Raw genomic sequence first — 11,126 nt, 5'->3', positions numbered from 1 at the left:
AGAAGAAATTATGCTGAGTGAACAAAAGCCAATCTTAAGCATGTTGCGTGATTTCATCTATGCAACATTGATGAAACATCATTTTTGAAATGGAGAACAGATTACTGGTTGTCAGGGATTAGGAATGGGGAAGAGGGAATAGGTATGTTCATAAAGTGGTAACATGCGGGACTCTTACGGCTATGGTACTGTTGTGTATCTTGATTGTGATGGTGGCTATCCAAGACAACACAAGTGATAAAATTGCAAAAAGTTACGCCAAACACACACACAAACACACACGGGCATGTGTAACTTGTGAAATCTGAATGAGCTCTGTAGATTGTACCAATTTCAGTTTTTTCTAGTAGCTGTATGTTTAATATTGCTGTAAAGATACACTTTTTTATACAGTTATTGTTAATAATTTGAAGATGTTTATTGCATTCTATTTTTAGTGGGAAAACATGTAACATACTTTTATTTAGCACGACATTGTGAAATACAAAAAACATGTAACTGAGTAAGCAGGATTTTTCTATTCCTAGCCCATTTCTGAGGACTAAATCATGAACTGCTCCCAATGTAATTAAGTATTTCTTGCAATAGTTGGGCACCAAGTTTAAGATTTATTAATTTTCTCCTCTCAGTATAGGCAGCAATTCACCATTGTCTTTCAGCTCCTTCACAATATCCAATCCGCCCACCAGCTCCCCTTTCACATACAGCTGAGGATATGTTGGCCAATTTGAGTAATCTTTTAATCCTTGCCGAACTCCTTCATCCAGTATATCGAATGTTTCATATTCACCACCAGTACTATTTAGTATTTCCAGAATTTGTTTCCTGAATCCACATTTTGCTTTCTGTTTGTTTCATAAAGAGCATCATAGAAGCTTCATTTGTCAGCACTTTGAGCCTTTCCTCTAATTTGGGAGCTTTGGGACAAATTGTATCTAGTTCTTCAGATGCGTGTAGCTCCTTAATTATATCAAGTCCTCCTATGAGCTCTCCAGAAACGTAGAGCTGAGGATAGGTAGGCCAATTGGAATAGGCTTTGAGCCCCTGTCGAACCTCTTGATCTCAGAAGACATCAAAACTGCTAAACTAAATATTATGTTTGTGAAGAATTTCCACCATCTGCTTGCTGAAACCACAGAGTGGTTCTTGAGGAGTTCCTTTTCATAAACAGCATGCAGGGGGCAGCATGAGTCAGTTTCTGTAAGCGAAGGTTGAGATCTTCTTTAAGATGTTCATCAGTGCTGGGTGGGAAGGAGCCGCTAGATGCATGTCGCTGAGCTTTTTGGTCTTTAAGATGTTCATCAGTGCTGGGTGGGAAGGAGCCGCTAGGTGCATGTCACTGAGCTTTTTTGGTCAACTCTGGGATGTGTGCACCATCTAATCGGTCAATTTTCTGAGAATTATTGAAAAACAGAAAAGTGGGAACAGAGCCAATTTCATATTTTTCAGATACTTCAGGAACACCTTCAGCTTCCAACTTCACAAATGAAACTTGAGGGTGTTCTTTAGCTAACTCTGCCGTAACTTCGTTCATCTGTGCACATTGTGGACCACAAGGAGGGACTTGGCTTTGAGGCGCAGCAGCTCCTCAAACTGGCCGGCTGAGCTGACCTCTTCTACGGCTGCTGCAGCCGCCTTAGCTGCCCCTGCCACCGTGCCGCCGCCACCACCAATTTCAATTTTTCAGTTTCGATATTATGCTATAGTCGTTCAGGATGTTAACAGCGAGGGAGTCTGGGGGAGGGGTGCATGAGACATCCCAGTACCGTTTTTTGAATTTTGAAATAATATTTCCTGTGAATCTATAATTATTTCAAAATAAAAAGCTTTAAAAATCTTCAAATAAATAAACAGATACTTTGGAAGATAAAGTCAATAACATATCCCAGAAAGAACAAAAAAGGCAGTGTGGAGGACAGAAGGAGAGAAGGGAAGGGAAAAGATAAGAAAATTAGAGAATCAACTCAGAGGTGCATGATATTGGGAATTCCAGAGAGAACAGAGTAAACAAAGGAGAAGAAACTAAAATAATAAAAATCTACACGAACTTGAGAACATGTGCTTTTGTACAGAAAGGGCTTCCCGAGTGCCCATTGCAGTGATGCAGAAAGGCCCAGCACACCGGAATGACCTTTCAGAACACTGAGAGGCAAGGAGAACATCTGTGCTGGATTGCCTCTTGTCAACCTGATGACACCACCGTTCTTCTGAGGTTGGGAACTATACTTCCCACAATTCTGTTCCCAAGGTGGCAGGGATGGAGCTGAGCTTAGGCTCGGTGAAAGTCTGATTTGCAAATGGCTCCTGCAGGGTGCCCAGCCTGCCAACAGCAGAGACAAACATTGAGCCCATGATGTGGCACTGTTATTTGGGGGAATCAACAGTTTAAGTAACGTGGACCATTTCCATCTTGCCAGAAGCACTGCTTTGTTCTCACTGGAGATGGATGGATTGCCCTCCCTGTCCACAGTGGTTCCTCCAAAATGGTCATCTCTGGACTTACTTACAGAATACCTAATGTATGATAGTGGCACTCTTCCTAGCTTTGCTTCTGACAGGGAACTGATTTCACAGCAAATGAAGTGCAGCAGTGTGCTCACGAAAGCATGATGTTGTGAATGCCTTTATTTGGAATTCACTGGTCTTACCATGTTTGCCATCATCCTGAAGCTTGGCTTGATAGAGTGGCAGAATGGGCTTTTGAAGATTCAGTTATGGTGCCAGTTGATAAAATAACTTTGTGGAGCTGATTTAGTACCCGATGAGATGCAGAACATACTCCGAATCAGTGACTAATTTATGATGTAGTTTCCCCCACAGCAAAGATACGAAGTTTTAAAAATCAAGGAATGCAAATGGGAGTAGTGTCTTTTACTGTACATCTAATGATCTACCAAAGTTTTGGCTTTTTTATCCCCACAACATTAAACTCTGCTAGTTTAGAGGTCTGGGTTTCCAGGGCAGGAATACTTCCACCAGGGAACACAACAGTGGGTCCATTTAACAGGAATCTGAGACTGTCATCTGGTCACTTTGTCAGACAAATGTTTTCTGTGCTAGATGGGACAACTGATCTTGATTATCAAGGGTAAATTGGTTGGCTACTGCACAATGGAGGCAAGGAGTACCTGGGCTCCAGGAGATCCTCCTGGTAATCTCCTGGCACTCCCATGCTCTGTAGTAAAAGTTAGAGAAAACTATAGCAACCAGAACAAGCAGAACAATGTCGCACAGAAACTTCAAGAATAAAGATTTAGGTCATCATACTAGACCAAAAAACAAATTAAAAAACTGACTGGGCTGGGCACTGTGGCTCACACCTGTAATCCTAGCACTTTGGGAGGCCAAGGTGGGCGGATCACTTGAGATCAGGGGTTCCAAACCAGCCTGGCCAACATGATGAAACCCCGTCTCTACTAAAACTCCCAAAAAAATTATCCAGGCATGGTGGTGGGCACCTGTAATCCCAGCTACTCCAGAAGCTGAGGAAGGAGAATCACTTGAACCCAGGAGGCAGAGGTTGCAGTGAGCTGAGATCACGCCACTGCACTCCAGCCTGGGCGACAGAGCAAGGCTCTGTCTCAAAAAAAAAAAAAAAAAAAAAAGCAAAAAAACTGGCTGAGGTGCTTGCTGGGGACCAGTGTGATAGGAAATGAGTGGTGGGAGAAGGGAATTACACATACCAATTACAGCCATGTGACCAGTTCCAGAAACAAGTACTCTAGTCATTAGAGATATTTTCTATATTGCTTAGATATGGACATTTGTATATATAAACTGATATTTTTCTTTTTTTTCTCTCCCATTCCAATACCCTCTAATAGTATCAGTGTACGAATCATGGTTACTCGTATGGTCCAGTTTTAAGTTATAGGATAGCAAGATAAGATTGTGAATCAGAAGATAAACATTTATTCACAGATGGATAAAGTGGAACTCTGGGTTTCTTCTTTTAGGTTTGGTTGTATGAAGAATCATTGAATCATATAATGTAAAAGCATAATGTTGCTAATATCTTTATTTGGAAGTTAAAGATTAAAAATAGGGTGTATGGATGCCGAGCTGATGAAGGAGTAGACTCTGCTGGATTATCTGGTGTTAGCACAACTCTCACTCATTTTTAAGGCTGAGAGCTACATTTTCCAGAATGGTTTCCTTTTCTATGTGGTTTTTGGTTAGAGTATGCTTGTGAGAGAAACTCGTATGAGATTTGGAAGATGGAAGTGAATCAGTTGCAGCGAAATGTGCAGGTAGGCAAGAGCTTCACAGTGGCTTCCTGGCAAACTCTTGAGAGGATAGTTGGTGGAAGCTTCTCAGAGATTCCTGAGAATTTCGGTAAGGTTTTGAGAATCACCTCTCCTCAATGATTCAGACTGAGATGTTTAGCATAGATTTCTCTGATTTTTGGTGACAGATCCAGTGACCTTTACTCCTTCAGCTCTTCCAATAGTCATGAAAGATCCTAATTTTATATTAATTTCCTTATCTACAGAATGTGTAGGCAGAGTATGGTGTTGAACACCTGTAGTCCTAGCTACTTAGGAGGCTGAGGCAGGAGGATCACGTGAGTCCAGGAGTTCAAGACCAGCTTGGGCAAAGTAGTAAGATCCTGTCTCTTAAAAGAAAGAAGATGACAGAATACATAAAATGACTTCTTTTTATTTTGTAGTATACTGACTGATACAAGATTCTAAAAGCTTCCAGAGAGAATAAAAGATTGTATACAGAGAATGAGAAGTCAGCATGGCATTGATTGTATCAACAGTAACTTAAGCCAGATGAAAATGAAGCCAAGCCTTTATAATTCTGAGGGAAATTGATTTCTAAGACAGAATTCTGTATCCAGCTTAGTCAATAGTGAGGGTAAAACAAAGACATTTACAGACATGAAAAGTTTCAGGATCTTATGTCTACTTCCCTCATGAAGCAATTGAAGGATATGCAACATTAAAATTAGGAAATGAGCCTAAGAACCTAAGGAACCTAAGGGATTTGGAAAACAAGGAAGCCAATACAGGAGAGAAGAGAATTCACAGGATGATGGTTGAGTGAATTTCCAGTATGGAAGTTGTGCAATGGGCCTGAGGACCAGGCAAGGCTGGGCAGTAGGATGGAAAGCTGTTGGGGAAGGCCGGGCACAGTGGCTCACACCTGTAATCCCAGCATTTTGGGAGGCTGAGGCTGGCGGATCACGAGGTCAGGAGTTCGAGACCAGCCTGGCCAACATGGTGAAACCCTGTTTCTACTAAAAATACAAAAAAATTAGCCAGGCGTGGTGGCACGCACCTGTAATCCCAGCTACTTGGAAGGCTGAGGCAGGTGAATCACCTGAACCTGGGAGGCGGAGCTTGCAGTGAGCCAAGATTGCGCTACTGAGCTCTGGCCTGGGACAGAGCAAGACTCCGTCTCAAAAAAAAAGCTGTTGGGGCGATGTGGCCCAGGGAAACAAACATGTGGGATCAGTGGACCTGGTGAGTTCCACCACATTAAGAGGAGTTCTTCAGCTCTATCAGAGAGTTTAGGAAACATTAGTAAGAGTACCTAGAAAATGAAGCAAATGAAAAAATGAGATAATTTTTAACTCCTGGAAAAAACAAATGTTGTACAAGAAAGGGAAATAGAACCATACTATATTACGTAGCTCATCAGTGAACGGTACTGTCAACAAAAAGAGTCAAACTGTACAATATTTGAAGAGATTTATTCTGAGCCAAATATGAATGACCATGGCCTGTGACAGCCCTCAGGAGACCCTGAGAACATGTGCCCAAGGCGGTTGGAGAGCAACTTGGTTTTACACATTTTAGGGAGGCATGAGACATCAATCAAATACATTCAATAAATATGTTGGTTTGGTCCAGAAAGGCGGGACAACTCAAAGCTGGAGTGGGGGTGTCCAGGCTATAGTTAAATTTAAACATTTTCTGGTTGACAATTGGCTGAGTTTGTTAAAGACCTGGGATCCATAGAAAGGAAATGTCCAGGTTAAGATAAGACTTTGGAGACTAAGGTTCTTTTGAAGTCTTATAGTGGCTGCCCTTAGAGACAATAGATGGCAAATGTTTCCTGTCCAGATCTTTAAAAGGTGCTATTTTTTTCTTTTCTTTTCTTTTTTTTTTTTTTTTAGACACAGTTTCGCTGTTGTCGCCCAGGCTGGAGTGCAACGGCTTGATCTTGGCTCACTGCAACCTCCACCTTCTGGGTTCAAGTGATCCTCTTGCCTCAGCCTCCTGAGTAGCTGGGATTACAGACATGCACCACTATGCCTGGCTAATTTTTGTATTTTTAGTAGAGATGGGGTTTCACCATGTTGGCCAGGCTGGTCTCAAATTCCTGAACTCAGGTGATCCACCCGCCTCCACCTCCCACAGGGCTGGGATCATAGGCGTGAGCCACCGTGCCCACGGAGATTCTTACAGATGCAGATTTTCCCTCAGGAAGGACAGCTTTGTAGGGCCATTTTGAGATATGGCAAAGAAACATGTTTTGGGGTAAAATATTTTTATTTTCTTTCTTGTCTCCTAATGTTATGCCAGAGTCAGGTTGGAAAGTAAGGCATGGTATATATATGGAGTTAAATAAACCCCACTGCTGAGAATTTATGGTTTGTAGGGCATGACTCCCCAGACCCCTTAGATAGGAATTTGGGCAAGATAAAAAAAGAGCATAGTCCTCAGTGTTTATATAGTCATAACAATATAAGTATTAGATATCAATTTAATCAAGAATTGGGATACAACTGTACTAGAAGAGTTCTTGTATGTAGGTAAGGTGTGTGATGTTTTATAAGAGTACTAAATTCTTATGCTTCATCAGAAGTCAGCATATAATATTTAAAATAAGCAAGAAATGGAAATTAAAGAATATTAGTTAGAAATATGGAGGTAAATTTCAGAAGAAACAGCTAAAAATGGCCAGGCATGGTGGCTTATGCCTGTAATCCCAGCACTTTGGGAGGCTGAGGCAGGTGGATCACCTGATGTCAGGAGTTTGAGACCAGCCTGGCCAACATGGTGAAACCCCATCTCTACTAAAAATATAAAAAATTACGCGTGGTGGCAGGAGCCTGTAATCCCAGCTACTCGGGAGACTGAGGCGGGAGAATCACTTGAACCCGGAAGGCGGAGGTTGCAGTGAGCTGAGATCGCACCACTACACTCCAGCCTGGGTGACAGAGCGAACTCTGTCTCAAAAAAAAAAAAAAAAAAAGAAAGAAAAGAAAAGAAAAAAAAAGAAACAGCTAAAAATGCTGAAAGGGTTGCCTCTAGGAAGTGAAAATGGAGTTGGGAAAGGAAGAGTAAAACAGGGATTGATATTTTTCTTACAGTCATTAGAGTACTATTGGGCTTTTGAAATTAGATATATTTCTTACTCCGATAAAAAAATTAAACATCAGAGAAAAGTATAGGAAAAGTTAACACACACATGGGAAAGGACATTAATAGGCAATTCACAAAATACAAAGAACCAATTGACATAAAAATTTATTTTACTAAAAAATTAGGTAAGTAAAAACATGCACAGCAATCAAGTATGTTTTTCCATCGAATTATAAAAAGTCTGACTTCTCTGCTTATTGTTTTTCCTGTTCAGTAGACTGGAAATGTCATAACACTTACCTTGATTAATTTATTTCAAGGAAGCAATGAGATAATGCACAAGAACTCTAAACTCTTGTATGAATAGAAAGCAATGGAAAACAAGAAAGCTGCCTCCAGGATACAGTCCTCAAATCTGGCTAAAAAGATAGTGCCAACTTTCACATTTGACATTCTTTTATTTAAATAGATAATTCCAATTGTAAAAGTATCCCCCTGCCCCGCATGAGATTCGATAGGACTACTAAGTGGAAGGACATTTTCATGTTTTCTGACTTGGCCCTGTGCAAAATGTTTGCTCTTCATTAATCTATCTAATTACACTGGTGGAAAGAGCACAGAGAGAAATGAGCATGTAACATACACATTAGACTGTTCTTATCAGGTGTTTCAAAGGTGCTGGGTCATGTTTAGGGTGACCACACGTCCTGGTTTGTCTGACACCGTCCTGGTTTATGGCTGTATTCTAAGAGTGATTATCAATAGCACCTACTTTTATTCTCAGAGTGTTCTCATTTGGATGATAAATTATATGGCTACCCTAAGTCAACAGGTATTAATTTATGCTAATTAGAAGAGAAAATGCTTTAGGTACCATATGAGAAAAGGTAAATTTGTTATATTGCACATGTTTTAAGACATTGGATTATAGTCTTGATGACACAAAATACTTTAATATGTGTGTGGCTAATGCAGTTAGAATGAGTTTTGTTTTGTTTTGTTTTCTCTCTCTCAAAAGATAACTGAAATCTGCTTAAGCATTTGGACAAATTCTTTGTTGTCAGCCCATATGCTTCAACAGCTTACTATGGCGTTTGTCCCAATAAATCTACCGTAAGTTGAAATATGGTAAGTCAAAACTGCATTAAGAAAAACGTTTTTAAAAGTGAGAAAAAAAACAAAAAACCTGCAATTAATACCCCGATAAACCCATCATAAAGTGAAAAAAATCATAAGTCAAACATCGTAAGTTGGTGACTATCTATATTCTGTAGCATGTTGACAGGGAATAGATAGATTTATCCTGGAAAATATTAAAGTCAAATGATACAAAGAAACCTTGTCCATTAAAAACAAATGCCAGTACAGCTCCTATGAAACTTTTTTTTCAAACTTTTATTTTAAGTTCAGGCGTACATATGGAGGATGTGCAGGTTTGTTATACAGGTAAACATGTGCCATGGTGGTTTGCTGCACAAATCATCCCATTACCTAGGTGTTAAGCCCAGCACTCATCAGCTATTCTTCTTAGTGCGCTCCCTCCTCCTACCTCCAACCCTTTGACAGGCCCCAATGTGTGTTGTTCCCCCGATGTGTCTATGTGTTCGCATCACTCAGCTTCCACTTATAAGTGAGAACACGCAGTGTTTGGTTTTGTGGAACTTGTTATTTTTAACAGAACTTCATAATGGCACCACCTGATTTACTGCAGAGTGCACCCGTCTCTATAATCAATATTCTTAGTGGTGATCCCAAGGATCTACAACATTCTAAATTGTTTTCTATATAAGTAAGGGAATTTACAAATGATGATATCTACCTTCCTTATCAACCAAAATTTCTTGGAATGGCTGAAGAAAAAAAGTTATACTTTAATAACCTATCAGTGCACTGGAAAATGAGAAAGAGTGCCATCAGCTTGCTAGAAACTAAGAAATTCCTGAAAGAGGGAAAGCAAACAGGCTCGCATGTATAGAGTAATGAGTCTAGAGGGAACTTTATCCAAAATAGGTGGGGGAGAGACCTTCTGTGAAAGTGGGGGGCATGTCCTCGGGGAATAAAAGGTGTGAGAAGAGGTCCCAGGGGCAATCATTGCGGTGATTGATTCATTAGGGAACTTCACTTAAGAGCAGGTTAGCCAGTTTCTGTTTTGGTTGAGCAACTGACAATGATGGCCTTGCTCTCAACATAAAGCAGACATTGTGAGTTCTAGAGATGGAGAGGCAGGGGAATGCCTCAGTAGCTAATGAACCTCTTAATATCTATCAAAATGTTACAGTAGGGAGCTAGTTAGACATGAGCAGGGCAGGAGAAGCCCCACCACCACCACCACTACCACCAGGAATGTCAGGTGACCATCAGGTGATGGTCAGGGGGTTGTTACACTGTTTCTTTAAAATAATAATTGGTTGCAGCCAGCGCCAGGGAAAGGCAGCCTCCCAATAGACAGAAAACACCTGAAACTGGTGATGAGCAGCTTCCTGATCAGATCTCGGGAGTTGGGCGAGTGGGCTCACACATGCACACTAAAAGGCAAAATGGTGATGTCTAACTGGTGCATGACCTTCCTCTAGGAACGCTTGACTGGTAAGGGAAGGACACCTCAAGAGCATGCATACAACTTCAGTAAACACACTGTGCGTGTGCCCCCCCCCCCCCCGCCAAGGCCTAGCAGGCCACTGTACATGTGGACAGCCCACCCCAAGGAAAGGATCAGGGAGAAGTAATGCAGTCCCGGAAGCATGCCAACGTATAAGACCCTAAGTCAAAGGTCAGACTACACACTTGATCCCTCAAGTCACCCACTAGGCCCTTTTCCAAGTGTACTTTAATTCCTTTCATTCCTGCTCTAAAGCTTTTATTTATTTTTTTGAAACGGAGTCTTGCTCCATCATCCAGGCTGGAGTGCAGTGGCGTGATCTCGGCTCACTGCAACCTCTGCCACCCAGGTTCAAGCGATTCTTGTGTCTCAGCCTCCCAAGTAGCTGGGACTACAGGCACACACCACCACACCTGGCTAATTTTTGTATTTTTAGTAGAGATGGGGTTTCACCATGTTGGCCAGGATGGTCTCGAACTCCTGACCTCAGGTGAGCCACCTGTCTCAGCATCCCAAAGTGCTGGGGTTACAGACGTGAGCCACCACACCCGGCCTGCTCTAAAGCTTTTAAATAAACTTTCACTCCTGCTCTAAAACTTGCCTCGATCTTTCACTTTGCCTTATGCCCCTCAGCCAAATTCTTTCTTCTGAGGAGGCAAGAATTAAGGTTGCTATTGACCCAGTAGGTTTTGCCACCACTAAGAAACCTGTGGAGATATTTAATCTTTTATCTGTAGCTATCTGCTTAGGAAGAAAAGGAAAGGTAGCTTCTTCCATGACTCAGCTTTCAATTAATTTTTTTTTTTTGGCAGAGTGAATTGGGGCCCCAGGTTTTTATTTTCCTTTCATAAAAGCAATCAAGAAAAGACTTAAAGACAAGTGTAATAATGTTCAAAGAAGAACTTCAGGCGAATTAAATTTAACAGAGTTTAACTGGGTGAAGAACGATTTACAAATTGGGGAGCCTCCTGAGAAAGAGTAGGCTCTGAGACTCCAGTGCAGCCATGTGGTGGAAGAAGATTTATGGACAGAAAAAGGAAAGTGGTGTACAGAAAATGGAAATGAGGTACAGAAACAGGCAGATCGGTTAGAGCTTGGCGTTTGTCTTATTTGAACATGGTTTGAACAGTTGGCCATCTTTGGCCAAAACTCGGTGATTGGCACAAGAGAAGGTTACAGTTTGTTTACACCTCCATTTAGGTTATAGT

At 41.3% G+C, this 11,126-nt stretch overlaps 1 pseudogene; it reads right to left on the bottom strand.

Annotated features, from left to right (window-relative positions):
- Positions 1-532: 532 nt before the first annotated feature.
- LOC104006756 (glutaredoxin-3-like) lies at positions 533-1,683 on the bottom strand (annotated as a pseudogene).
- Between the last annotated feature and the right edge of the window lie 9,443 nt (positions 1,684-11,126).

The sequence above is a fragment of the Pan troglodytes genome, chromosome 5 (genome assembly GCF_028858775.2).
Source record: "Pan troglodytes isolate AG18354 chromosome 5, NHGRI_mPanTro3-v2.0_pri, whole genome shotgun sequence".
Lineage (NCBI taxonomy): Eukaryota > Metazoa > Chordata > Mammalia > Primates > Hominidae > Pan > Pan troglodytes.
This window is presented reverse-complemented; position numbering and strand designations above follow the sequence as displayed.